Consider the following 27,771-nt stretch of genomic DNA (forward strand, 5'->3'; position numbering starts at 1 on the left):
CTGTGCCTTCTTCCGTAGGTGGAAGGTGGCAGGGAACTGGACCAGAACACACAAAACCAGTGACTTGTCACATAATTCTTCAAAACCACCCAGTTGATGCCTGAGGCCCCAGGTAGATGGCAGGCTAAAGTCCCCTCAAGACTACCACAGGACACAGTCCAGCCTGCGAGGGAAGGCCCAGAAAGGTTCAGTGCACCAGCACTCACCAGTCACCCAAGAGAGGCGAAGCCAGCTGGAGCCTTAGGGCACTGTGCCAAGCCAGGGATCCACTCACTGGGGCTCTGCCCAAGGTCCTCGAGAAAGCAGGGAGTGGGCAAGGGGGGCTGAAGGCGAGGAAGGCACAGAGGGCAGACACACTGAGAGACCAGCACATCCAGGCCAGGTACAAAGAGATGGCGGAGGAGGGCAGGTAACCTAGTGGGTAAAATAGGTACAGAGGCAAAGTAATTTACACTCATTCATTCATTCATTCATTCATTCATTCATTCAAACACTCACAGACTCTATTCCTTGTCAAAGTCCTGAGCTAGCTCTGGGACCAAAACTGAGTGAGACTCCCACATCCTTGAGGGCAGCTCTCTAGTTCCACGGGACTGGGCAGCAACAAGAGCCAGTGCTTACATGAATGGGCACCGAAATGAAATAGAGTTCAGGCGCTGGGCCAGTGGGAAATAAGAGATGAGTACAGTCAGGGTGATGACAAGAAGATGTCCTGTGAGGATGTGGCATCGAGAAGTGCACATGAATATGGGGGTCTCTGCTCAGCTCAGCCCCCTGGATCTATGCGGCTGAGGTACACCATGTTCATTGTCCTTAGTGCTGCTGCTGCTGCCTGATCTCCTGACTGCTCCCCTAGTTTCTCACTGACTGAAGGGCAGGATCCCCCCAGAACTCCCCACAGCCCTTAGTGCTGACCCCACTCCAGCACCAATACCAAGGGGCTCACACCTCCAGATCTATCAGTGAATCCCTTGAGGGCAGGACCACAGGGTGCCATCAACAGTGCCCTGTACCCTCATGGTGAGTGGTAAGGAAGTAGGGGATTGGGGGGAGGAAGAAATGGCTTCCAAGTCCCTGTGGGGTCAAGCAAGATCTGTTCCAGGAACTTCTAAGGGTCACCAGGCAAGGCCCAGTACAAAGAATACAGCAAGGGGCCCAGCATAGCCCTCGTCCATTGGTCTCATCAGCCTGGTCCCATTCACAAGGTTCCTAGAAGCTCCAGAGGCTGCAGAAAGATCAGTTGCCACATAAGGCCCCTCCCTGCACCCCAAGTAGCACCCTGCACTAACCTCATGGCCCCTGAGTATATCTACTATAAGGACACAGCCTGGTGTCCGATGCCAGACCACATCTCCATTTCCAGGTAGCCAAGCTCATCCCTAGAAGGCAACTGGGACGTAAACACTGACATCCCCATGCCCAATCGGAAGCCTCAGGGAAGCCAGGGGCAATTCTCCCCTTCATGTGTAGAAGGCCACACCCCATCCAGGGCCAGAAAACAAGAGACCCGAGCAGGGGATACCTCCTATCTGGGACAGCAGCTCTTCCCTCCTACACCTGCCCACCACTCCCAGGAGAACAATCACTCACATACTGTAACTCCACAACGTCATGCTATCACATGAGCTGGCGAAGCTGAGGCCAGAGGTCCTTCCTCATCCTCTGTCCATGGAAGGAACACCTGACTACCAGGGTCTCTCCAGAGGGATGGACCTGTTCCCATGCCATTAACACCACTGTCACCACCACAACCTCCCTTCTGAGCTGCCTCCCTCTTAGGCTTCTCCAGTCCTTCCTTTCTTCCTGAAACCGGCATGGAACACATCACTCCCCTGCTCCAGTGCCATCAGTGGCTCTCACTGCCAGACTCCTTGGCTTCCAGCCCCTGACACTGGCATCAGCATTGCTTTATGGTCTCATCCCCAAAACTTCAGCCAAAAGTCACCCTACCCCCAAATCCAAAATGTCCTTCCTGGCCTCGGTGCCCACAGCTTCTCTGTCTGGAATATTCCTTCCCTGAGCCCCTTCACTAACAAGTAGAAAGTATGCCCCAAAGGCATGGCTCAAAGGTCGCATGGCCTTGGCAATCTTCGCAGGCCCCTGGAGAACACCAACCACAGTACACGTCTGCCGCTGCTGCCGACCGAGTGCTCCGCATGCCAGGCTGGCTGACTCACCCCCACACACCCTCGACACTTGCTGGAACGAATAAATCACCTCATTTAGCCACAGAGCACGCCTGGCCCGAGTCCTGGTAGTTCAGTCAAGAGCCCTCGCGTGGAAACCACCTCGCTGAAGGTGGCAATCATGCACCTCACCTAGAAATGTGCTGTGAACGCCGGCGTCTCCATGGAGCAAGCGCACGTGTGTGGTTGGGGAGTGGGGCATTGGACGGCGAGCTTTGGTTTAAACACACGTGACAGGAAACCTCCAACTCCAACTGCCCAGGGCCCACCATGCCCGCCCCCCCCCCCCCCGGGTCTCTTCACCATTCTGCAGGGGACACAACAGGAAGGGTAGGTACCTCCATGTCACAGAGGTGGGCACTGGCTCAGAAAGGCCAAGGGATGGGCCCCGCAGAGGCCCTGGTCGTCAGGCTGGCATCACGGTGCTTGTTCCTCGCTACTCGGGTAGGTGGTAGCAGGGGTGGGCTAGAGCAACAGAGCGGCTGGAGAGCGGGAGTTCGCCGGCCTTCTCACATGTGGGATGAGAAGGGTAGCCTAAGAAGGAAGCCACAGGGGCCCAGGGTGATCCACCCTCACAGGCCTGATGAGAGAAACAGCAGCCAGCCAGCAGGACCCAATTAGGCATATGGCTTCAAAGGCACCCATGAGCCAAGATGAGCCAGACCCTGCTGGAGCCTAAGCAGGGAATCATCACAGCTTCTCCCCATGTGTGCCAGCCCAACCCTGGGTACCCCAGTTGGCCATGCTCCCAGAGACCTATGGAGCAGGCAGGCCCAAGCAGCAAAGATCCTCACTGGAGGCCCCAACAAGCCCCAGTGCCAGGGATGGACTGAGTCCTGACTCCACAAGCACCCCAGTGCATTTACCTGCCAGAGGCCCTAGCCATGGCCACAGGCCCTGCTGGGGCACCCTAGGCCCCACCTATTTGTCCAGCCTGATTTGCATATGCTAATTAGACACACACATCCCTTGCTCCCCTCAGAGCCAGCTTGTTTGGGGAACGGCTGGATCTGGCTATACCTGTACCGTGCTGATGTCACGCCGAGCTATTTCCAGCCTGGTTGCCATGGGAACCACAAGGCCTCAGCTCCAGTTAGGAGTTCAATATATAATTTACTTACTCCCCCATCCCCCCCAGCCCCACCCCAAAGAGACTGGGGCATATGGGGAACAATTGGCTAAAATATACACTAACACCCTCCACTTCCCTTGGAGGCCTGTGAGAGTAGAGAGGGGGAAGGAGAGCCGCACAGTGGAACGGTAAATCCATTTTTGGAAAAGGGGGATAGCAGTGAGGAGACAGCGTCTCTCTGTCAGGAAAGAAGGGAGCTCAGCATTTGGGTACTTCCAGGGAGGGACTCAGGCTTGGCCAGGGGTGACAGAGAGCCCTCCGCCCTGTGACAGTCCAGTGCTGTCAAACAAGCCTTCATTAGGAACTGCAGCTCCTCAAGAAAGGACCTGCCTGGTTCTGCGAATCTCCGAGGCTTACGAAACCACTACTAATTCAGCTGGCACCATTTGGGCACCTCTACACACACAGATGTCCCCAGGGCCTGCTGCCAAATACAGGGGCCACCGGCCACCTCCAGGCTGGGTGTGTGGTGTACCCACGATGGACCGCAGAGGCTGGCTGAGGCCAGGGGTCATTGAGTCAGTCAAAGGTGGCACTTGCCTTACTGAAGCTCAGGCTACAGGTAGTATTTAGACACTTGCTCTGTGCTCTCCCTGTGAGGGGGGCTGGGGACACAGGAAGGCTCAGGAACAGACTTTCACACGGGGAGCCCCTAGGCTGGCTGCAGGAGAGTGGATCCGGGTACCAAGAAGGTCTAAGGTGAACATGGGACTACAAGGACATCTACTATCAGAGGTAGTCGGGGAGGAGGGGGACATTGCAGTAGCATCCACAACACCAATGCCAGTTGCCTCTCTGGTACTGCCCTTGTGCCCCTCAGCAAGTCAGGTTCTCCCTCCCACCTCAGTTCCTGGGCTCTCCCAGCCCCGACTAGAAGGAACCACAGACCATGACCCACTGTGTGGCTCCCCAAGGTTCTGTCTTGCCCTAACTTCTCATGTTCCTTCTACCCCTAATGGTGCAGGAACAGGATGGCAGAGCACACTATGACCCCAATTTCTCCTCAGAGAGCCTCAGGATCAGCCCCCACCAAGCTCTCCACCTTCCCTCTTCCACTCTGTCGCGCCACACACACTCACTAACACTCTGGCCACTGGGCCTCTGCACATTCTGTTCACCCACTTGGAATGCCTTTCTCCCAGAGGGCCACAGAACAGAGCAGGGAGAATATGGCCAGTGGAGCAGGATAGCTTGAATTAAATGTTAGCTTTGCCACTTAGCAGCTGTTGACCCTGTGTGCCATCTGTGAGATGGGCATCAGAGCTTTGTCAACGTTAACTGAGTTAGTATAAACAGAGCAGAGCTTGGTTATGTGTGGCAGCTACTGTCAGCTACTGTGACCACGACCACTCTAGACCTGGTGTCTCATACGCCCTCCCTCCACTCAATCCCAGCTGCCAGCCCCTGCACGCACTACTGTGATGGTTAGGGTTGTCAACTTGACAGAATCATAGAATCATGGACATGGCCAGACTGGGGGGGGGAAGGATCTTGATCACATCAATTGAAGTACGAAGGCCCATCTTGACTGTGGGTGGGACCATTCCCTGGGCAGAGGATCCTGGACTGGACAAAAGAAAGTCGGATGAGCAGCAGCATGAATTCATCCACCGTTTGCTGACTGTAGGCAGGATATGAATGACTGCCTCAAACTCCCACTGCCTTGATTTCTCCGCCATAACAGACTGTGCCTTGATCTGGGAGCCAGAATAAAGCCTTTCTCCTCTAAGTTGTTCTTTTGCAGAGTATTTTATCACAGCAACAGGAAAGGAATCTAAAACTACTATGCATTTCTCTGTCTATCAAGTTAACACCCATCTCCCCAGCATGGCAATCATCTGGGAAGCCAGACATGGCCAGTGAGCACTCCTGCTGCATCTCCAGCTTGGACCCACAGGAGGTGCTCAGTATGTATGGGGGGGAAGGACAACAGCAATGGACATACCTGTTATCACAGAAATGCACTAGGCATGTGCCCGTAGGACTCACCAGAGCATCAATCCATCCTAAGCCCCCAGCTCCCTAGTACAGAACAACATCTTTTACATCTGCAAGAGGTGGGGAAGGCTGGGGACCAAACACTCACACCATGCAGGGCCTGCAGAGGTGACAGCTCCGGTCAGCTCCAGGAGCCTTGAGCACTCACAGCTGTGTTTGTCCACACCTCGGCTGCCTGCCTCCCTCACTGCCCCTGTAATGTACACACAGCCTCCCAGGAAACTGCAAAAAATGAGTTAATATAACATTATGGCTGAGAATTTAAATACACAGGAGTCAGGCAACACAGACTTACAGTTCCCCAAGCAACTGTAAAAATCACATGAGCAATTCAGGAGCAAAAGCGGGCGTGGATTTAAGGCCTTCTCGGCCACTGGCAGACCCCAGTGGCCACACCCCAACCTCTCAGACAGATGGTCCTTCTAGGTCCAAGGAACATTGACACAAGGGACTAGCTACCCAGACCATGTGGCTCACGGGACACAATCCTTTGGAGACACTAAGGAGCTGCCAGCAGGAGCTCTGGGGCCCCACCCCATGGCAACCCATGGCACCCTATGGTCCTGTTGGCTGCACCTCCAGTTGTACCCACACCTGTTCCTGGCTCCACGGCTAGCCACTCTTAGGGCTCAACACCCTGCACAGGTCTGTCCTGTCCTGTCCATTCTGCAAGGCATGTGTCACAGGGCTACCGTCCAGGACCCTTGGTCCCCTCTTCCCATCTCAAATAACGGATTCGAGAAAGCAGGCTTAGGGTGGAGAGATAGCTCAGTGGTTAAGAGCACCGGCTGCTCTTGCAGAGGACTGGGGTTCAATTCCCAGCACCCGCAAGACAGCTTACAACCATCTGTAACTCCAATTCTAGGGAATCCAGCACAAGGCACCCATGTGATATACAAACATACATGCCGGTAAAACACCTACACACACGATAATCATTAAAAAAAAGACAAGCGGGGAGGGAATGGGAAGAGGGAAGGGAGGGGAAACTGCGGTTGGAGTGTAAAATAAATAAATAAATTTAAAATAAAATAATATAAAATAAAAAGAAGAAAAAAGAACACAGGCCCAGGCCCTGTTGAGCTCACAACAAAACTCCATACTTACAGTCTTTTGTTTTGTTTCTGTCTCTGTTTTATGTGTTTCCGAGACAGGGTTTCTCTGTGTAGCCCTGGCTGTCCTGGATCTCACTCTGTAGACCAGGCTGGCCTCGAACTCAGAGATCCGCCTGCCTCTGCCTCCCAAGTGCTGGGATTAAAGGCGTGCGCCACTGCCACCAGGCTCACATTTACAGTCTTGAGCAAGTCATCAGTTCTATCGGTGCCTCAGTCTCCCCACGTATGACAGAGGTGCTAACTCCTACCTCAGATGAATTAACACTCATGCTTGGCAGACTGGAATGGCAGGGACCGCCACCACTACCTCCACAGCCGTCCACTGTTTTCCTCCCTCAACCAAGAACCACGAAACACAAAACACAGAGGAGGCACCTAAGTGAGGGAGAGCATCTGTCTGTCGGGGATGGCTGAGCCTGGAGGGGTGGCTGGGAATGAAGAGCTAACTCTTGGATGCCCAGGCTGGGTGGGTCGTGAGCCACACTGCGGCCATTTCCTGTCTATCTTCTGAGGCTGGCTGAAAGAGTGACGGGGGAGGCCCTCCCTTGATGAGATCAAAAGCAGTAATGAGTTAGGGTCTCCCCTGGGGTGGCGTGGGGGAGTCTGGGGAGGGAGCACCAGCATTGGGGAGAAGAGGTTGGGAGAAGCGAGGTCAGAGGTTTGTTCCTGAGATTGAGAAGGCTTCCCTGAGCCTGAGCAAGCACATGGCCAGCAGGCTTCTCCCACCGCTGAGGGAGTCACTGTAGCAGCCAGAGCCACAGCTGAGTGCTGGAGCAGTGACTGGGTGTGGCTCAAAGCATGGCTCAAAGACAGGGCTCTCCATCTTCAGGCCCAGGGTGGGTCACTCACCTGGCTCAGCATTTTTGGACCCAAGCCCTTATGGGAAGATTCTTTCCAGGATCTTTATCTGGCAGGGTGTGAGTCCTGTGGAAGACTGACTAGAGCAGCAAGAAAGAGAGGTTTGGGGGTGGGGGTGAGGGTGGGGGTGGGGACGGAGGTGCCAGCATGTAGGGGAGTCATTCCAGAAAGACCTGGGTTCTGAGGATGCTGCGGCTGGAGGCTCTCAGATCATCTGGTTACAGTGACTGGTGTCATGGAGAGGAAGCACTCGTTCAGCTGGAGGAGGAGAACACTGAAGGGTCAGGATGACAGTGCAGGGTGTACCACTCCTGGTTAGTGGCGGGGAGGCATCTCAGAGGAGGTGGCAGTTGAGCTGGGCAATGCATGCATTGCTGCAATACATGCATTGCTGCAATGCATGGCCCTGGATAAGGGTATTCCAGGGAAACCACAGGAGCAACAGCTTGGAGGCAGAGCCAAGCCCGGCATGGTGGAGCAGCAGCCGAAGGAACATGGCAAAGATGAGCCTCTCCCCAATTAATGCTACTCAGTTCAAGGCCCAGAGCCAAAGGCCTATGTCTGAATACCAGCATAGGACCTCAGATTCCTCATTTGGAAAATGGGGTGGTGGCTGACATCTATAACCAACAACAACCAACATTGGAAGGGGCTGTGAGGGTTCAGCCTATCACTGGGAATCCAGGCAGGTACCATGGGAACCCGAGCTGCTGCTGTCATTACTGGAAGGGACGGGAGCCCAACAAACCCACAATGGCAACCAGGAAACACACATTAACTCCACAGGCCCACTGAGTCGGGAGAAGGGACACAGTAGAAAGCAGAAGCAATGACAGCACAAGAAGATCCATCCCCTCTGCCCCTTGCTTGGAAGAGTGTGGCTTGCTGACATCCTTTTCTGTCACCCGGAGATGGACATGATCCCCAGCTTACAAGACAAGACACCAGAAGACTCTCGGGCTGAGGCTCACAGTGCAGGAGCCAAGTAGCCATAACCTTGTACCTGGCACAGGGTAGAGCTAAGGAAATGGTGGGTGGATGGATGGATGGATGGATGGATGGATGGATGGATGGATGGATGGAGCAACAGACGGATAGATGGATGGGTGGGTGGATGGATGGAGCAACAGACGGATAGATGGATGGGTGGGTGGATGGATGGAGCAACAGACGGATGGATGGATGGATGGAGCAACAGATGGATAGATGGATGGGTGGGTGGATGGATGGAGCAACAGACAGAACAATGGACAGCAAGCAGACAAGAGTCAGATACCTCACTAGTAGCCTCACTTCATGCTCCCCAGGACCCATGCAGCTCATTGGCCCCCAAACACTCAGTGGTCCCAGCATCTGCATGTGTCCCTGGCTGTTCTAGAACTGGCCACCTGTATCTCTCCAGGAGATCAGCAGTGTCCCCAGGCTGGCTTGGGTGACAACAGCTTCTAGGAAAAGTGTCCTTAAATTGTTCCTTCCCACCTGTTGGCCTCTCATCAACCTCCTCCTGCCATCTGGCAGGTGGGGCCTCTATGCCAGGCCACTTGACTGTCACAGCAACCCCACATGCCCTGCTCAGCAAATCTTGTTTCCATCCCAAAGGGTATTGCTGCAAGGAAGGGCTGGCACCAGCCAGGACCATCTGCTCAGCCTGAGGGAGGGGCAGGGTCTGAGATTTCACTTTATCTGACATATCGCTGTGGCATCCTGGAGCTGGGCATCCTGCCAGGTGACCCCTGTGGGTAGGGGACCAAAGAGGGCCAAGTCCTGGACCTCAAAGAGCTCACATCACAAGCAGGGTCAAAGCTGGACAGTCTCGAGTAAAGAGCCCCTGAGGGTGCGAGGACAAGGCACGCTGGCCTGTCTGGGTTTCCAGGAGAGGCTGTGGGTGCAGGGAGCTTGATGCCATGAAGAGGGAGGAGACAGCACTCCAGGCAAAAGGCCCCATAGGACAAAGGGATCTTTATGGCGAGAGGTTCATCTTTGCCATGTGCCCAGGGGATCTCCAAATTCAGATGAGGCTGAAGGCAAGAGGCAGAAAGAGTGTGAAGGGCCATGTCTTCCCTCCAAGTGCACATGGGAGACAGGGTTAGCAGAGATTCAAGGCACGGAGGGGAAGCCTGCTCCTTTACACACCTGATTCTGCCTGTAGATACCAAGGCAGCCATGTCCCACCCAGAACCCCAGCTTCCAGACTTGCAACAGCTTCTCTCAGCGGAAAGAGAGTCCCCCTCACAGGCAGGTCCTGTTCCCAGAACAGCTGTAATAGTGACCAGTCAAGGCAGGGTGAGATGCTGGGCTCTGTCTTAGTCTGAAGAGCTCCAGAGGCTGGGTGGCTCTCCTGATACACTTCTCACCAGTGTCCTTCCTAACACCCTCTTCCTCGAGGTCCTCCTACCCGGCAGCCAGACTGGCGAGGCTAACCAGTGACAGTGCCACTGTGAGCCCCGCTCCCTGCAAACAGGAGGTGGTATGGTATCTCTCCCTCTGCTTGCTCTTCCTGTCTGCACCTCAGACTTTGCAGAGAGCAGCAAACACCCTTCCCTTCTCTCCTGATGGTTGCCATTCTGAGGATGGGCTACGCCACCCCTTCCCGGTATCGTCCTTCAGTTTTCTGGGCCTTGGGGTCCTTATCATACCATCATCTGGACAGAGATTCTAGACTGGAAGGAGCGACCACATCCGCCCGCTCTGGCTTTTCTGGGAGCCCACCACTGATGATCACCTGTCTCTGTGGTCAGGAGCTCTACAGTGGTCACTCTGTCACTTCCCTGGGGGAGGAAAGGCAGGCCTTCCTCTGCTGTCTCAGTCTGGGATGGGATGCTGGGAGCTGAGCCTGGGTCTCTCAGGATCTGACTACAGACTGGCATGGCTGTGGTGAGGTTCAGTGTCCGAGAATGACACTGAGCTGAAATGTGGCTCTTTCTGACTCCTCCATGTGGGGAGAGGACTTGGGTAGAAGGCACGGGAGCAGTAAGAGCATTTGCTGGGTGACCCTATAACACCCCACCTGAGGAAGACACCTCCGACCTTGGCCATGAACTCCCATCCCCAACTTGAAAAATGTACAGGATATCCCCATCAACCTACAGCTTGCCAAGACAGTAAGCAGAACCCTAGGAAACGGGCGACTCACACATCTCGAGTGGAACCTTGAGGATGGCCACCTCACAAGGGCATTCATACACATTCCCACTCCGATGGCAGAGACAGCTGGCCCACTTTCCATATGGGGGGAAAAAACACACACAGATAGTACTATTCCTACTCCAGACAGTAGGCAGAGGAAGAGGTGGACATGGTCTGTGAATCCTGGCAGGGTCGGAGGCACTCTAGATCAACAATTCCAGATGCCCCTATCTGGTGATCTTCCTGGACCACTCCCAGGAAGTCCTCCCGTATCAAGTGCCGCAGCCCTACCCTCAAATCATCTTGCTCCAATCACACACTGCCTTCTTCCACTTCTTTAAGGCACAAGTTCTCCCTGCCCGGGGCCTTTGCACTCTCCCTTGGCTTGGCCACTGCTGCCTGTTTACACCAGTTAATTGCTAACTCAATCTGTCACTGCCATTCTGGACCCCTCCTTCAGAAAGCCTCCCCATCCTCTCTCCTCTCTGAAGTCCTTATCTTGGCCACAGTGTCACCTGGTCACAATGTCAGGCTCATTGGTGAGTACCTGATGAGCCATTAAGGTCAGTGATCCAGGTCCTGTACTCTCTCACATAAACTAACGCATTTTTTCCACCCACTCTCCCTCCTAAGAGCAGCCAAGGGTGGCCTCTAGCTGCTCCGATGCATCCTTCCCTGGCCTCTTGGCCCATATGGTCACTTCAGTCAGGTTGTACATAGGCCTGCAGTGCCCAACTCTCCTGAACGTACTTCCTTCCTTTTTTTCCCCTGCTTTTTTTGAGATGGTCTTACTATGTAGCCTTGGCTGGCCCAGAACTCTATGTAGACCAGGCTGGCCTTGAACTCACAGAGATTTGCTGACTCTACCTCCTGAGTGCTGGGATTAATAGCATGTGCTATCACACCCAGCTCCAGAACATATTTCTAACAAGTGACCCATTCAAGACACCCTGAAGAAGAGCTTGGGGGCCCTTCCCCAAGACAGGACAATCCAGGCACCTAATAACACAATGCAAGTACTTGAGATCCAGGCCCACTGAGAAGCAAGCAGTTTACCCCAGCAGCACCCAAGCCCATGGGTGAAGGCTCATTCTCAAACATGGCTCCACTCACAGCTTCGAGCCTGCTCTGATTATCTGTCTAGTCCCCTTACTCCTCCTTTGTCTTGGTCTCAAGTTCCTGTCTCTGACTTCAAATTCTCAGAATCAAACTCCAGCCCATCCTTGGGCATCCCTGTGCATCCTTGGGTAAGTAGCTGAGTCCCTGTGTGCCTTGGATTCTCAACTGTAAAATGAGAAGAAGGACCAGGACCGTGGTATCTCCTGGGGTTGTGAGTAGCGTCTAAGGGATAATAGACACAGTATCTTATTCAGAGTCTCAGGAACAACAGGAGCCATCACACCTTCCACAGCATCACCTCACTCCTTCAGGGAAGTCAGGCAGCCTCAGCCAGAGGCAAACAAACCACTGTGCCCCGGTGCTTCCTCTCTAAAGCCAGTGCAGCCCCAAACCCGCCCCCACCCCCACCCCACTCCCTATCTGGAGAGTCTGAGACACTAGCAGCAGCATTCTGCCTCAAGCCTGGCCATCTGACGCCCACTACATCCACACCAGCCTTCTGTCACCTACTCTGCACCTCTGCTTGGCAGCTTTATCCCACCCCCACCCCTCTGTGAGACAGAGCTAAGAGGAATTCCGAGAGATCAGGAAGGGAGATGTGATAAGCCCCTCCCTGCCAGAGCTACCACCTTCCTAGGGAACAGTCACAACTTAGAGATGGAAGGAAATGAAGGCAGCTAGCTAGTGCTGGGCATTCCTCTCTTCCTAATGGAGGCCACGAACCCAACCGTCATCCTTCATCCCAGGCTGCTGAGGGATGCTCCCATCTGCCCCATCAGGGTGAGCCGGTCCCAGTCTGGCACCCAGCGTGAAAACACCTGTGGGAAAAACAGTCATAGGATGGGGGGTGAGAGGGCTGGGCCTCCAAACTCTCCTCTCCAGGGCAAAAGAATCTGCGATTCCTCAGAAGCCAAGTAAGGACAGGCAGGCTGCATGTGCCAGGAGGAGGGAGTCGAGACTGGAAAGCCGGAACATGGGCTCTGTCAGGGTAACAAGGAGCCACGGGTGTTAGGGGAGAGAGAAATCGATGAGGCAAAGAGCTTGTGGGAATGGGCTGGCCACAGCAAACAGGTCATGGAACGTGATGCTGGAGGCCACCCTGGAACGCGCAGGTTGAGATGGTTGGATGGTACCCAGCAGTCAGGAGGCAGTTCAGGGCTAGCGCTAGGGCAGAGCCAGAGGCAATGCTCAGTCCCAACACCCAGTCTTCTTCCTCCCCCTGTCTGCCCTGTCCCCAAGCCAAACCACACTGGTTGGAAGCTTAGCAATGTGGTAGAGGGAATGTGGACTCCGGCCACCAGGTTCAAGCACAGGTTGTGGCCTGGAATTGACATAAGACTCACAAACCATCCAGAAGACCCTGGTTGTCTGTTGGCCTCTGTCCTGTCCTTCCTCACCACAGGGCCAAGCCTAAGTCCCAGATGGGGTCCAGGTCCCAGATCTAACCCTCCTCATCTGAGAGGCCCTGCAGAGCAGGCAGCCCTGGCCCAGGAGCTCTGAAGCTACCAGGCTTGCTACAGCCTCCAGGGGCACCACCTTCCCAGGTTATAGACCCAAGGTTCCCCATCTACAGCATGTAAAAATGATACCCCTCTTCCCAGAGCGGACAGAAAGGTTGAAGGTCAGAGCGTTGGAGTATTCTTTCCCAGCACAGGCCATGAACCCCATGCCTTCCTCAGGAAGTACTGCTACCTTCCCTGTCTCAGGTGCTTCACACCTCTCCCCTCTATCCGGGACCTTCGCACACAGACATTCTTCCTACCTGGAACATTCTTTGTGGCCTCCCCTCGCCCCACCCATGGCTGTTCTGGGCTCAGATGCCACTCCTCCAGGAAGCCCTCCCCAGCGAGATCCCAGATGAGCTCAAGGTCTCACATGTCTTCACTACCAGGAACAACAGGGGCCGTGAAGGGTGAGGAAGCTGCCTGGAGCATTGCAGGTGTCCATGGAAACCACAGATTCAGCCTACACAGTGTGGGAAGTGTTCCAAGAGGAGGCGACCCCTCCGTCTAAAATCAGAAGCTTAAAGCTGTGAAGTCCCCAGCACCCACTTTGCAGACGGGAAAACTGAGTTCTAGAGCTAAGGGCTGCCCCTACAACTGTCGGAGAAGCAGCCCTGTTCCATCAGTTCCAGGCTCTTGCCTGGTTCCTCACTCTTGGGAGGCCCATCCCTCTCCCCTGGGGCAGCCCCACGGCCCACCTGGGGGCTGCCCGGTCCTGTAGATCACCCTGTGGGCGGGTGGCTGAAGGCTGGAGTTATCACTGGGCGCCCGAATGCGCTGAGCAGGGCAGCTGGCAGCAGCGCAGCTCCGAACCAGCTGTTTGGATGACAAACTGCGTTCAAGCTTCATTAGGGTAATCACGGGCTCCCCTCCCGGCAGCGCCGCGGAGCGCGACTGTCAACCTGAACTAATCAAACCCGGCCCCAGGACACCCACCCGCCTGGCTGACAAGCCGCTAAGCCGCGGAGGCGCGCGGCTCACTTGGAGGTGGCGGTAGGGCTGGGCCCTGGAGACAGGCAGCCTGGGAGTCCTGCTGCATGCTCCCTGGGACCCTGGGAGCCTCAAAGCTGTCAGTGCGGCTACTCTAACCACCACTTCTTTTGTTACGGCCAGAAATAGAGCTTAGGTGACAAGGCCATCGCAAGGGAGGGGTGATGCCAGACACAAATCCCGTTCTGTGGGCCCATCATCATCTCTTCCCCATTGCCTTTCCCTTTGAGAGACACTAAGGGCTGGGGACAGCTGAGTGGCCTCAGCAAGTCCCTTTAACCCTGCACCCCAACAGGAACTTGGGGGCTCTGGTGACAAAGATGTGGGAAGCCATTTGACAAGCAGTCGGGCCAGGGCTCAAGCGGGCACAGGTGTGAGGGCAGGTCCCCCCTGCTCAGCTGTGTGTTCCCTGGGCAGCTGTCCCTACCCACAATCAGAACCAGGCCAGAGTAACACGTCTGGTCCCTTCAATGACAGCCGGGGAAACCAAGCCCTGGCAAGGGGCGGGGGGTCAGAGGCAATGGTAGATAGCACAAAGTGTTGGACTGTTGAAACAGAGGACCGTCATTCATTCACACATTCACTCATTCATCCACCCATTCACACGACTATGGGAGCTCTGCGTTGGGCACTCAGTACTTGCTGAATGAACAGATGCCTACAAGGCTGAGAGCATGAATGGATGCCTGGTGCTAGGGACTCAGACGTGAACTCAGCAGACACTCGCCCTGCCTCCCGGAGTCTGTCTAGTGGGAACAGCCAAGCAACAGATAATTAATTACAAATGACACAGGCAACAAAGTAGCTAGATACAGCCACCAGGAGGGCCACTGTCTGATCTGGGAAGGTCCTGCTGGCTCCCTGAGGGAGGAGGGCATGCCAGCCAGGACCTTCAAAGAAAAGCTGAAGGCAGACAGGGTGGGTGGAGGGCACACAGCATGTGCAAAGGCCCAAAGGTCAGAAGGAGCTTGGGGCTTTGGAGGACAGAGTTCATCTATAAGGCGGGAGGGTAGCTATGGGTGTGAAAGCTGAAGACTTAGCTAGATCAGGAGGAGACTTGGGTCCTCATCATAAGGGTGGCAGGGGCCTCTGGAGGGTTAGGAGCAGGACTGGTGGCTGGTCCAAATCCAGCCTCACTGCCTTCTGATCCAGTATTAGCTCGGACAACTAGGAGAGCCAATGTGCTGTCTCAGAAGGGGGCATCCTGGGAATCCATGCAGATGTGGCACAGATGGGCAAAGTTGGCCTCTACCAGTAAGAGTAGTGCTGTAGTGGGCAGCAGGTGAGTGGTGACTGGTGGAGGTGAGGGTGCTTCCTGGCCCTGGCAACACTGTAGACCTGCATCTGCACATAAGCGTTTAGGGCTGTGCTTCAGATGTGTGCGCCTTTCTGTGTTAAGTTAGGCCTCCAGAAAAGTTAAGAACAAAGCCTGGCTCCATCCCTCTATCTCAGTCTCTGGTTTTGAATTTGCAGAATAAGGACAGTGCCGAGGACAACCTGGCTGTGCATAGGACTTAAGAAAATTCTGGCTGGGCGGCGGTGGTGCACGCCTTTAATCCCAGCACTCGGGAGGCAGAGCCAAGCAGATCTCTGTGAGTTCGAGGCCAGCCTGGTCTACAGAGCGAGATCCAGGACAGGCCTGGATCCAAAGCTACACAGAGAAACCCTGTCTCGAAAAAAACAAAAAAAAAAAAAAAAAAGAAAAGAAAAGAAAATTCTGCGCTCCCAGACTCTGCACACCCTGGCTACCTTACCCTGCCCTACAGAGAATACAGGTCACACAGAAGCATCTGGCTAGAGGCATGCATGGCTCAGCGACAGAGTGCTTGCCTAGCCGGGGACATAGCTCAGTGGTAGAGTGCTTGCTTAGCATGCGCTGAGTGCTGGGTTCAATCTGCAGCACTGTATAGACTGAGCACGGTGCCTCACACCTGTAGTCCCACCCAGCTCTCAGGAGCTAGAAGCAGGAGGATGAGGAGCTCAAGGTCATTCTCATAGGTAATTCTAGCCCAGCTATGGATACACAAACCAAAAAAAAAAAAAAAAAAAAAAAAAAAAAACAAAGAAAATAAAGCTTGTCTGTTCCCCACATTCTGGCGTTCTTGGGCCACCAGTTTCCCGATCTGTTGGGGGCCGGTGACCTCCAATTGCCTCAGAGGTCACAGGTACCCCCGCGGCCATCCCGCCCCAGGTCACGGGCCTGAGAAGGACCAAAGGAATGGAACACAGAGCTGTCAAATGTCACTCTTAGTTCTAATAAGGTAGGTTCTAGGGCAGAAAATCACTGTCCAATGCCAGCAGAAACCAGGCCAGACTCAGGCCTCCAAATGTCACCCTGAAGAATGTCCATCCTGCTCACCTACTGCGTGCTAGGCCCGGCCTGAGAGCCCCCTGCAGGATGAGCATCCACCTGAAATGGCGGCTTTTTCATGGGAAGATTCAGGAATGCAGGCCAGGTGTGTACCCTGCCTGGGCAGGCACTACAGCTAACCTGGAAAAAGAGGCTCTGAGAGGCCCTGAGCCAGCCACCTTGGTGACGGCACTAGTATTCTAATGGGGCTCAGTTTTCAAAGCCTCATGGGGATGGGCCTTGGTATCAGAACCGTCATTAGCAACACGTGACAGAGGGAGAAACTGAGGCTTCAAAAGGCATAGTGTCCGAGGACTCCTCAGTGAGAAGCCAGGAAATCATTAGATGTCTGGGATGTCCCCTCCACCCCTGTGGTCACCATGGGGCACAGCTCAAGCCCCTCCCGAGGGGACACTGACATGCTCTGTGCGGTTCTCCCCACCACCCGGGGCCACTCAGCCAACAAACACCCACCGGATGCCGCAAGCTACCGGTAGTGGAGCTGGGCGTGGCGTGGGGACCATGGCTGCAGGGGGATAAGGAACCCTTACCAGAGACGGCTCTACCTGCCACTCACACAGCAATGCCAAGAACCACAACAGTGATTGTGGCTACAAATGTAGGGCCTGCAGGTGCCAGGTGTTGCATTGAAATGCCAGCTTGTTCAGCCTTCCCAGCAGCCTCACAGGGCATTAGTTGTTGGCTCCAGATTCTGACTGGTACCATAGGCTGCAAGGTGGAGTTGGACCTGTTGGCAGCGGCTTGAGAGGTTATCCTAACTCCTCCTCACAGACCCTTCCTGACCATCTCGACAGACGGACCCTACACAGCCGCAGGGTGAACCTGGACTCCACGCCTGTCCCACCCTTCATGGCTGGTACAGTACCTGGAGGTATCCTACAGGCTTATAACTCAACTTTGCTCTTGCCTATGCTAGGATACAGGCTCTGTGGAGAGGTTAGAGGTGTTGGCTACTCCCAAGGCTCTGTTCACAGCCCCACAGCCCCAGAGACGCTGGCTCTGTGGTGGCTCCCTCAGGGATGAGGAGTGAGGCGGACAGACAGGAGAGTAGATTGTCCCACTCTGTGTGTTCTCTCCTCACACCCCATGACGGACACACTCTTTCCTCTAGTCTCAGAGAGAAGCCTCCAGCAGTGTCTGTCCAACACACGCGGCTTTCTCCGGCACTCCTCAGCTTTCCTATATAGCTCTGCTCACAACCCAAGGCACACTTGTGTGTGCTTACTAGCCTTCTGCTGGCCCTTCGTACTGTCACGGGAGCTCCCTGAGGACCAGGGCTGCATCTGCTCTGTTCACAAATGCCAGCACACAGATGGTACGGAATGGGGCCTCAGTATCCCTGTGAAATGACGGAATTGGCTAATCCAAGGCTGTCTGGCAAGAAGCTGTGGGAACAGAGTGGGGTAGCCCTGACCCTGTCCCTGAGCAGAGTCAAACAGAAAGAGGGGAAGGATTCCACAGCAGAGGGAGAGGCCTGGTGAGAAGTGGGCTGTAGGACCTTGGCGGGCCTCAGTGCAGTCAGAGGGGGTAGGAGAGGCCAGCAGAGTCGTGGGGTGTGTGTGTGTGAGAGAGAGAGAGAGAGGCCTTCGGGGTTCTGGCACTGAAGTGAAAGTTCCCAGAACTCAGACTATCTCCCAGTCCACCTCCCTCACAACACATACCCCTGCCACGCTAACCATGATGGCAACTAAGTCAGAGGACTAGTTACCACCTTCCCTATCTAGATCTACCCACGGCCCCGGGAGGTGGCCTCCCATCCAGACAGGCTGTGTGGCCTTGGTCTGCTTGGGGCTTCTTCCAGCAGAGCCAGACGGATAGGCCAAAAAGACAGAGAAGCTTGGGTGAGTGCCCTGCAGCAGAATGGCAGGGCCACGGCCAGAAGCTGTGGCAAACATATCCCAGCCAGGACCCGGTCAAGTGCAAGAATTGTCTGTGACCAGAGTAGCAGACAACCACCCCACATCATGCTGCGTCCAGCTGGCAAAGCCAGCCTCGAGGCTCAGGTGGCTGGGTGGGAAAGGCCACACAGACAGACACCCTCGGCTCCCAGACCCTCTGTTGGGAGGATCTCAGCTTTAGCCACCAGGTCCAGATGTCCTATGAGCTCCCACCCAACTCAGACCTGCTCCAGGCTTGTGTCACCTACTCCTGGAAAATCTAACAGGCATCCCCCTGCCTCCCCACACTACCTGGACAATCCTAGCTCCAGCGCCAAGGTCTTCCTCCTTCTCTCTCTGCCATGACAGACCCTTCACAAGACCTTCCAGGACCCACAGTCTAGATGATCTGACACACCTACACATTGTGAGCTCCAAACTCCAGCCACAATGGCCTTTCTGTCCCCTGACAGATAAAGCTCAGTCCACCACAAGACCTTTGTACTTACCTCCGCCTCCGGACTCTTCTCCCTCCCCGATCTCTCTATCCCTATGCTAGGCACTTGAGGCCCTAGGTCAAATGCCTTCCCTTGGAAAGACCCCTACAGAGAATCCTAGCCAGTGGTAGCTGCATGCCCAGAGCGGCATGTACCACAAGGCTGTCTCCCACGTGCCTTCCACCTTGCTGCTGTGTGTGAGCCCTGAGCGCTGCAGCCACAGGGCCTGAGACACAGAAGGAACTCCAAAACCTGACTGACGCTGAGTGTGTGAGCCAACCAGTCTCCGTGCCTGGTTGAACCGTCAGACCATTTGGGGGCCCTGGGCCTCCCCCAAACAAGCCACAGCCTTAAGACCATGGCCCCTTGAGCTCTGGCCCTGGCCACTTCTCCGGCACTGGCCTCCCTGTGGCCTCCTCTAGGTCCCTGCACCATACTCCCACACAACCCCTTCCTAATACCTCCTCTGACCTGCCGGTTCCTGCCGCCAATCATTTCCACAGTGCTCCTTGCCCTTCTTCTCCTTGGCATCAGCTCCCACACCACACCTCCCTTCCCGTCATTTCTGCTCACAACCCCAGGTCTCAGGGCCACAGCCCCGCAGCCAGCTGTCCCCTTGCACTCTCACGCCTCCAATCCTCCACTCCAGCTGGTCTCTCTACCTAAGGGCTCTTCTTCTCCTTCCTTGATGGACAAACTCTTGTTCATCCTTCAAAACCCAATTCGGAAATGTTCATCCTTTCTGTAAAACCCTTGGTAATTTTTCTCCTGCATCAGTCAGGACTCCGTCAGCGGTAAGACAAACAACACGAAACAGCTCCAGTAAGAAAGGGAACGGGTCGGTTTATGCTCTCCATCCTCAAAGTTGTGGGAGAGGATGGCAGGCAGCTTCACCCTCACCCTCACCGGTTTCAACAAGCATAGGCAAATCAAAGGCACCGCGGGCCAGGCAGCAGGTCCCTGCACACTCAGAGCCAAGTGAAAATACAGGAAAGCCTGTGGTTTCTGTGACTAGCCAAGAAAGGGAATGTGCCCATTTCCCAGTCAGTCACTGAGGCCAGAGGGGTGCGTCTCATGCTCATCCTGCGGGTTGTGAAGCAGGTCCTCGGTATGCTCCACACCTGGGTCCACGTTGCACACACCCCGTCTCCACGTATGCCCTGAGCTGTATGACCCGCTGAGCCCCAGGTAAGTCCATCCCCCTGACTGCTGGGCCCTCAGTGCCCACTCTGTGACAGTTCGAGAAGCAGGGCTGGGGCACCTGATGAGAGGGAGTCAGCTGCACGTGTGGAGTGCAGTAACGGGTTAACTGGCACCCCTGCCAGGCAGCAGATCTGCATTCTCACGGAGGCCTCAGGGGGACACAAAGCTGACATGGCAACGGGGAGTCAGAAGGGAGGTGCCCCCGGGGGCTCCCAGGCACAGCCCAGCCCCAGCAGCCCAGCTGCAGGGGCTACTCGGCCAATCCCAGAGAGCTGCAAGTGGAAGGGTTGGGGAAATAATTACCGAGGAGGCTGGGAGGGAGGCGGGGAGGCTGGCGAGAGGCTTAATGAAACTGCTAACGCGTTAGTGATTCCTGCCTGCTCAGAAAGGCGGAGGCAGACAGCCATGTTGCCAGCTCCTGCAAGGAGGCTGCCAGGCGGGACTGGCTGGGCACGCACAGGCGGCAACAATAGGCACCTCTGCACCATCGTCTTCTCAACACGTGACTTTCAAAGGGCAATCTTAATACATTACAATTGAAATGACAAGTCTACTCCCACATCCATGAAATCAGGCTGGAGTCCGGTCAGGCACATTAGGGATACAATTCAGGTTAAACACAATTAGACAGCTAAGGGCCGGTGAGAATTGGGTGTCTGGTCCCATTTTCCAGATAGGAAGCTGGGAACACTGGAGGTCCTCAGAGGGAGCCAGAAAGGTTCCAGAAATCACCCAGCCCCCTATGCCCTTCTCACCACTCCCATATATTTGTATTTTCAGAAAGCTCTTTAGGGAGAGGTGGACAACACAATCCCAAAGATGCCCCTAAAGAGTCAAGACCAAAGTCACATAGCAAAGTCCCCTGGGTATGGGCTCTTCCTGGGATTCTCTTCCCTCCAGATGGGCATTTAAAAGCCAATGCGATCTACACTGTAGTTTTCAGTCTATGACATCTCAGGTCTTCAGACAAGACAAGAGCCACTGGGATGTCAAGTGCTCTGGCCAAGGGTAGCTACAGTGCCACGATCCAAGAGCCAGTGTTCCAGATTCCCAAAGCATGGACTTTTGTTCAAACATTCCACAGGGTGCCGTGGGTGCTAAGTATCCCTCGGCTGGCAGCTGGAGAGAGATGTAGAGGTTCCGACAAGCCGCTCCCCACTTCTCCAGGATGCTATAAATAGCAAAGGTTGCCAGGAGGTACATGAGAGTCACTGGGGAAGCAGCCTGAAGCCAGGAATGACCACAAAGAAACAGTGCCTTCTCTGCTCCGCTCTGCCCAGAGTTAGCATGTGACACCCCCCACCTCCAGGACCAGGAACCAGGGCACAGGCTTGGAGGAACAAAGCTACATGCCTTGGAAAGTGACCCACAGAAGCTGAGCATGGAGCTTTTACATTTGTAAATTACATTTGTAATTCCATGGAGGCAGGAGGATCAGAAAGGGGTTCAAAGACACCTTCTACTATATAGTAGCAAGGCAGCCTGAGCTACATGTGACTGTGTCTCAAAAAAAATAAATAAATGTAAGTGCCCTTCACTGGTGGGAGCCCATCCATCCCACAGGGGTTCCCTCTGAGGTTCACCCCTTAAAAACCAACAAGGTACAAACCTACAAATCTGAGGCCAGTGATCCCAGTTTAGGGTTAGGAGACACTGGGAAGGGGTGGGTTCTCCATATCTGTGCCCTCAAGGAACTGTGAACTCAGGGGATGCCCCTTATAGACAGTCAGGTCTAGGGGCCAGGCAGGCCAGGAACTCAACGACTAGCTGGTCTCCCCATGTCAGAGTCTGGTCCAGACAAGGTCTGTGTGAGAAAGCAGAGCCATGTCTCCCTCAGTAGTGCCTTCAGAACCTTCTAGACAGCCTGGGGAGGCTCTCTGTGGGACACCCAGCCATTCACGAGGCCTGGTTACATGTTCCTGGGTCTATGTCTCCAGAGGAATATCAAAAGGTAAGGCCACCACTGTGGGGATAAGACCCTGGGACAGGAGCTCGTTATGGACAAGTGAATGAGTGACAGAGAGAGAGAGAATGATAGACAGTCCAATGCCACCCCACCTGCTGCTGCACACATGCCCCAGGGCAGGCTGCTCAGAAGGTCTTCTGCTCTGTCCAGAAGACCTCTTACAGTAAGAAACTAACCCTGATCCTCAGCCACTGTCAAATCGGAAACTGAGACTTAGAGGGCCCTGGCCCTCGCAGAATTCAAACCCATACAGCCTGGGCCTCAGGCTCCGCTCCATCCACATTTTATAAGGCATGCCTCCACACAGTGCTCTCTCATCTGATCCCCATCCCCCACCACACCCCAGGGGGACATGCTCCGGCCTCAGACAAGGACCCTCAAGCGCAGAGCAAGTGGAGACCAAGGTCAGAGTCGCCAGAACATACAAGGTCTCCAACTCAGACGGCCCCAGCAATCCCTCATCATCTCTTCCACACGCCAAAGCCGCCTCCTTCCCCATCATCAACGCAATAAAGAAGGGAAGGGGGAGGGGAGTGGAAAGTGGAGGGGAAAGGAAAGGAGGGGAGCCCCCCCACAGCCCGCAGCGGGCTCCTTTCTGGTCAGGGGAAAAGCCTCTAATGAAGGCCCTTCGATGCCGCTGAGCGGGCGGGTGGTGTCAGCCTGGGAGCCCCGCGGAGCTGTGGGCCGCGCATCTCTGCCCCCAATTAGCACACAGGTCCTCCATCAAAGCGTGTGCCTGCTGCCAGAGGCAGAGGCCACAGGGACAGCCCTTCCAGCAGTGGGAGGAGGCCAAGGCTCTCTGGCAGGCCCTGGCCTCTGCCCCTTGCCTTTCGGTTGGGGCGGGGGTAACCTAGCCCCCACCTCTCACCCTCTCCAATCAGCCAGCTCAGGGCAGACGCCGTCACCCCGGGGGACGCGCTAATGAAGATGGCCGACATTAATCTCTTCCCTCTCCCGACAGGTCAATTTATAGTTCCATGGGGAGCCCTGGCGCCCAGCCAGAGGGCCTGACATAACTCTCCCTGCTCCTGAGGAGGACATCAGGGGTGGGCTTTGATAGGCAGAGGGGGCTGGTGGTCCCTGGAACAGGTCTTCAGTCTAAGCATCCACCATTACCACCCCCGCCAAGTACAGGTGGCAGAGAAAAAAACCCAGGGCACCTGACCTGGAGAGCTGAGGGGGGCTGACTGACAGTCAAAACAGTCCTGGCTCCTCAGTTGGGGACCCTCCACAACAGGAGCCCTACACCCTGAAAGAGGCAGGCTTTCTGCACCTCACTGATCCTCCAGAATCGTGAGAGCCTCTCTGCTCTTGCTCAAGTACGTTCCTCAAAGACTAAGAAGCTGGCCACTAGAGTCTGGCCCTGACTGGACCCTGGAGACCCATCAACCTACTCTCCCCGAGCTCCCAGGCTGCTGGTGGAGGCAGACCTGGGAGTACCCTACCGTGCTAAGCACCCTATATGAAGGAGTTGTCAACAGCTGAGGGTACCTTGGGGAAGGTGCACTCTCTCTGCCTGCCTGATGGAAGAGGGATGGGGGGGGGAGGCACAGCGGGGTGCTGAGGCTGAACAAGGGTGGGGTTCAGGGAAACAGGCTGCCTTAGCAGGGAAGACCCAAGAGTAGAGGACAACTGTCTCACAAGGCATCACACTGGCTGTGGGCAGAAGCTGAGAAGCCGGCCCAGCCTCAGGGGACTCTCTGGAGTTTGGCCTAGTTTAGATCTGTGGACAGCTGAGTTCAGTCCGCCTGCTCAGAGCTGCATTTTTTGAAAGACAGCTTGGTAATGGTGTCCCAGGCTGACAGTGATGTGGGGGAGGAGCAGCAGGTATGTCTGGGTCATAGGGAAAAGGAAGGACAGATGTCTTGGGGCCGAGCGGAACTTCACAGAGGACTGAAGGGACAAGCAGGTACCAGCGTGTCTGGTAGGTAAAGACCTAGGGTCTCTAGTTTGGGTCCTCGGCGGGGAAGGGGTTACAGGCCTGGAATAGGTGAGGAATTGGGTCTGTGAAGCTTCCAGCAGGCCCCAAATGCCAGACCTGAGCTTGGGAGACACCGGGGACCTAAATATTGACTCCATGTCCAACTGTGAACAGCATGGGACTTGTGCTCTTGGAGTAGATCTTTTCCCAGGCAGGGAGGAAACTGGAGAGGGGCATTCTGTAGGGGAATAGTGAGGGCCTGGCAAGGGCAAGTGTGGGCCCAGAGGTCCAACGCTGCTCCCGGCTGTCTGTCCTGCTGAAAGCACAAGACCTGGCTGCCCCAGCTCCCAGTCCCGGAGGCTGGCACTGGCCCTGCACTTACTAGGTACTATGTGACCTGCCCAGTGGATGTCCCTTTCCTCCAGTCCTCCTCCCTCCCTCCTCCATCTAACCCCTCTGCAACCCTGGGGGCATCCCTACCTCCTCCTCCTTCATCTAACCCCTCTGCAACCCTGGGGGCATCCCTTTTCCCTAGGATGAAGACTCAGGCCTCAGGTTAGGCAGAGTCAGAAGGAACCAGGGTCCTACTGACCCCAAAGCACACTGTCATGTAATAGAAAGAACAAGGCCTAAATAAAGAACCCAGACGCTTACAGTGGCTGCATTATGGTGGCGGGACAATGGATGATATTTTTTTTTCCCCCTTCTTTGCGACAATGAAATATTCATACGCTCACTCTGTTGCCTGTGTGTGCCTGGAGGGGGCTGCTGTGGCTTTGGTGTCAAGCAACCGTGGGGTCAAATCCTGGCTCGTCCAGCTCCTAACTGGAGACCAAGGGCCAGCCATCTGCCCTTTTGGCCTCTGTTTTCTCATCCGTACAATGGGGACAAACGCCCCTCACTCCAGCCCATCGCGCGCACAGTAGGCACGCAGCTAAGTGCCAGCCTCGGAGCATCACACCCCCGCGTCGTCGCCACCTGTCCAGCCTCCAGAGGGAACTCGGGACGCCCCCACGTGCCAGACGCTGGCGCTGGGCGGGCGCCGGGCGCCCCCCTCCCGCCTCCCCGCCGCGCCCCGCTGCCCGCTTACCCTGGCGGCCGGAGGGCCGGCATCGGTCCCGCAGGAGAGCCCGGGCAGCGGGGCCGGGCTCCGGAGCGCGGGCCGCGGGCGCGGGCAGGGCGCGCGGGGGCGCGGGCCGCGCGCTCCGGGCCGTGCGCCCCGCGGCCGCCGCGTCCTCGCCTCCAGCGCGGGCCCCCGCGCGCCCCGGCCGGCCCGGGGGCAGGCCCTGCGCAGCGCCGCGCGGGTGGGGGCGGGCCTCGCGGGCCCTGGAGAGGCGCCCGGGCGGGCGGCGCGGGGCTCCCGGCGGGGCGCGGGCGGCGCCGCTGCGGTGGCCCCGCGGCTGAGTGGTGGGGCGCGATTTACTGGCTGCAATTCCCGGCGCCCCTCGATGGCACTTAAGAGAGACCGGGAGGGAGCCGGGGAGAGCGGGCGGAGGGCGGGCGGAGGAGGGGCGGCGGGCGCCGTGCGCCGGCGGGGGAGGGGCGCGGGCGGGGGCGGGCGGGAGGTGGGGAGAGGCCCGGATGGAGGCGGCGGGCGGCCGCGCCGCGCAGGGCTGGGGGGGGGGGTGCCGCTCCACCCCCGCCCACCCGCGCCCAGCCCCCCGCGCGCCGGCGCCGCCGGAGGGGGGACCCGCCCCCCTGCAGTGCCCCACCTTCCACCGGGCAGCTCCACCCGGTGCCCCCATCACCACCGCAACCAGAGAGCAGAAACTCTTGGCCCAAGCACCAAATCCAGCCTGAAGCCATGCTTGGTTTGATGCGGTGGTTTTGTTTTCTGCTTTTTTTTTTAATTAGAATTAATTCCCATGATTTAAAAATGGGAGCTTTTCTCATAAAAATCAACATATCCACGCAGTTTAGAAAAGAGAAGGCTGGGGCAGATGCCTCCCCATCCTGCAGTGTTTCTTGGCAGAGGTCTGGGCAGACAACACTGGCCTGCAGCTGTCCTCAGTGCCCAACAGGCCCACCTGCCGGTCCCTTAGCCCAGCACTCCTGTCAACCTGCAAATCCCTGAGTCCTTGTAGACCCTCTCTGTAGGATGTCTGCCCTGCTTAAGGCCTTCTGTAAAGACTGCACTGATGGCACCCCCCTCCCAGTGCCCACAGCCCCCCAGGAGTTGGTGGCGCCTGCCCCGCCTGCCTGCTTCCTCACAGGCTGGCATCAATGTCTCTGTGGTTGCTTGTCACCACAGGGCTGCTGCTCTCTGGCTGGATTCTACCTCCATCCTGGCTCCAGGCCTAACCCACAGTAGGCACTCAGTAAGTGTTGGCTGAGCGGCAGCAGAAGAATGGCCGGGATTGGGATTCCAGGAGGCCGCCTGGGCCGTGGCGGGCCCAGGGCACCAGTCCCTGCAGCCGATGTTCATTTTTAAAGCCCCAAATGTTCGTTCGGGGCGGCTCTCGCCAACCAAGAAAGCTAATGATTTCCACGCTTCATTTTTTTTCTCCACCTTAATCCCACTGCCAAGGCTTCTGTGCCTCTGCTGCCGCTGCCCTCAGACTGGCATCCAGTCTCTCTCAGAAGATACAACCCACCTGGGGAATGTCAAGGCCATCTGGGAAGACCCAGCTGTGCTATCCCAGTCTGTAGGAGGTCACTTCCAGGCCTCAGAACCACAGGGTCTGAGCGGAGCACTAGCTGCTGCCCCTGGAGAATAAGTATTATGAGCACACAGATCCAGACCAGCACAGCTCTGCTGAGTCCCCAAGGCAGGTATCTTAGGTTCATTTATTCCGCCACTCTTGAGCAGAGGAGTAGCTGAGAGCCTATCTAGAACTGCCCCTTTCCAGCCACCAGAGACAAGTTTTTGAAAAATATGTCACAAACCCACCGCCGCAAGGGTCTCATTTTGCAGAAATAAAACAGGTGAGACAAGCTACTCTCAAGATCATGAGACTGGTAGAACACTAATCGAGGAAGCTGCACCCCCCACACACACACACACACCCCACCCCACCCACACACACCCTGCCGCCCCAGAGTGTTCAGCCAGCAAAGGAAGGAAGACCTTGCTGCCCGCTGGATCTAGAGCAACATTCATGAGGTTAGGGGGCTGTCTGTGATGGAAGACAGGTGGGAACCTGCACCCAGGAACTGGTCCCAGGCAATCATGGAGCCATGCACAACCCAGGCAAATGCCTAAGACCCTGTCCCCAGCTCAACTACCCCCTGGACATAGCAGTTCTGTGGGTGCCCTCCTCCATGAAGGGACCAGGAAGTTAGCCTGGCTCAGGAAGCAGCTGTCCAGCACAGCCCAGAAACCCTCTTGTTGAGCCTCAGTGTGACCATGGCTTGGGGAAGAACGACTCAGAGACTATGCTTCTGTGGGATTTGGGAGCATCAAGCAAGACAGCGAGCCGGCTGCTGGGGAGGAGGAGGAGAAGCGGGTGAAATGCTCAGACTCAGAGGTTGGGCCACCCTGGATTTAAACACTGATTTCCCAACCTCCCCTTTGTGACTGACTGGCTCGGGGCCTCAGTTGCCTTCTCTTTTAAAATGTGTAGGTGAGCCGGGCGGTGGTGGCGCACGCCTTTAATCCCAGCACTTGGGAGGCAGAGGCAGGCAGATCTTTGTGAGTTCGAGGCCAGCCTGGACTACCAAGTGAGTCCCAGGAAAGGCGCAAAGCTACACAGAGAAACCCTGTCTCGAAAAGCAAAAAACAACAACAAAAAAAAAGTGTAGGTGCCAATCATAAGCCCAATTTACTGAAGTGATTGTAACAAGCCTGTCATAGGGCAGTGCATATAAAGTGCTCAGACAACTGGGTAGTAAGCGCAAGACTCAGGAATGGAAACAGTCAAAAGCATGGTCCTCGCTCCCAGCCCAGGCCCCACTGCACCAGCCAGTGTGG

At 55.9% G+C, this 27,771-nt stretch overlaps 1 protein-coding gene across 2 annotated transcripts in view; it reads right to left on the reverse strand.

Moving 5' to 3' along the window:
- The window catches only part of Tcf20 (transcription factor 20), a 190,175-nt gene that overhangs the window by 142,185 nt on the left and 20,219 nt on the right, over positions 1-27,771 (reverse strand). Inside the window, exon 1 of one of the 2 annotated variants that reach the window (XM_052748463.1) lies at positions 24,952-25,051. The exons of the other annotated variant lie outside the window; for it this stretch is intronic. The gene's annotated coding sequence lies outside the window, so the exon portion shown is untranslated. Of the gene's footprint in view, positions 1-24,951; positions 25,052-27,771 lie in introns of those variants that run through there. 2 annotated transcript variants of the gene reach the window in all.

The sequence above is a fragment of the Peromyscus californicus genome, unplaced genomic scaffold (assembly GCF_007827085.1).
Source record: "Peromyscus californicus insignis strain IS unplaced genomic scaffold, ASM782708v3 Scaffold_20__1_contigs__length_68692818, whole genome shotgun sequence".
Taxonomy (NCBI): Eukaryota; Metazoa; Chordata; class Mammalia; order Rodentia; family Cricetidae; genus Peromyscus; species Peromyscus californicus.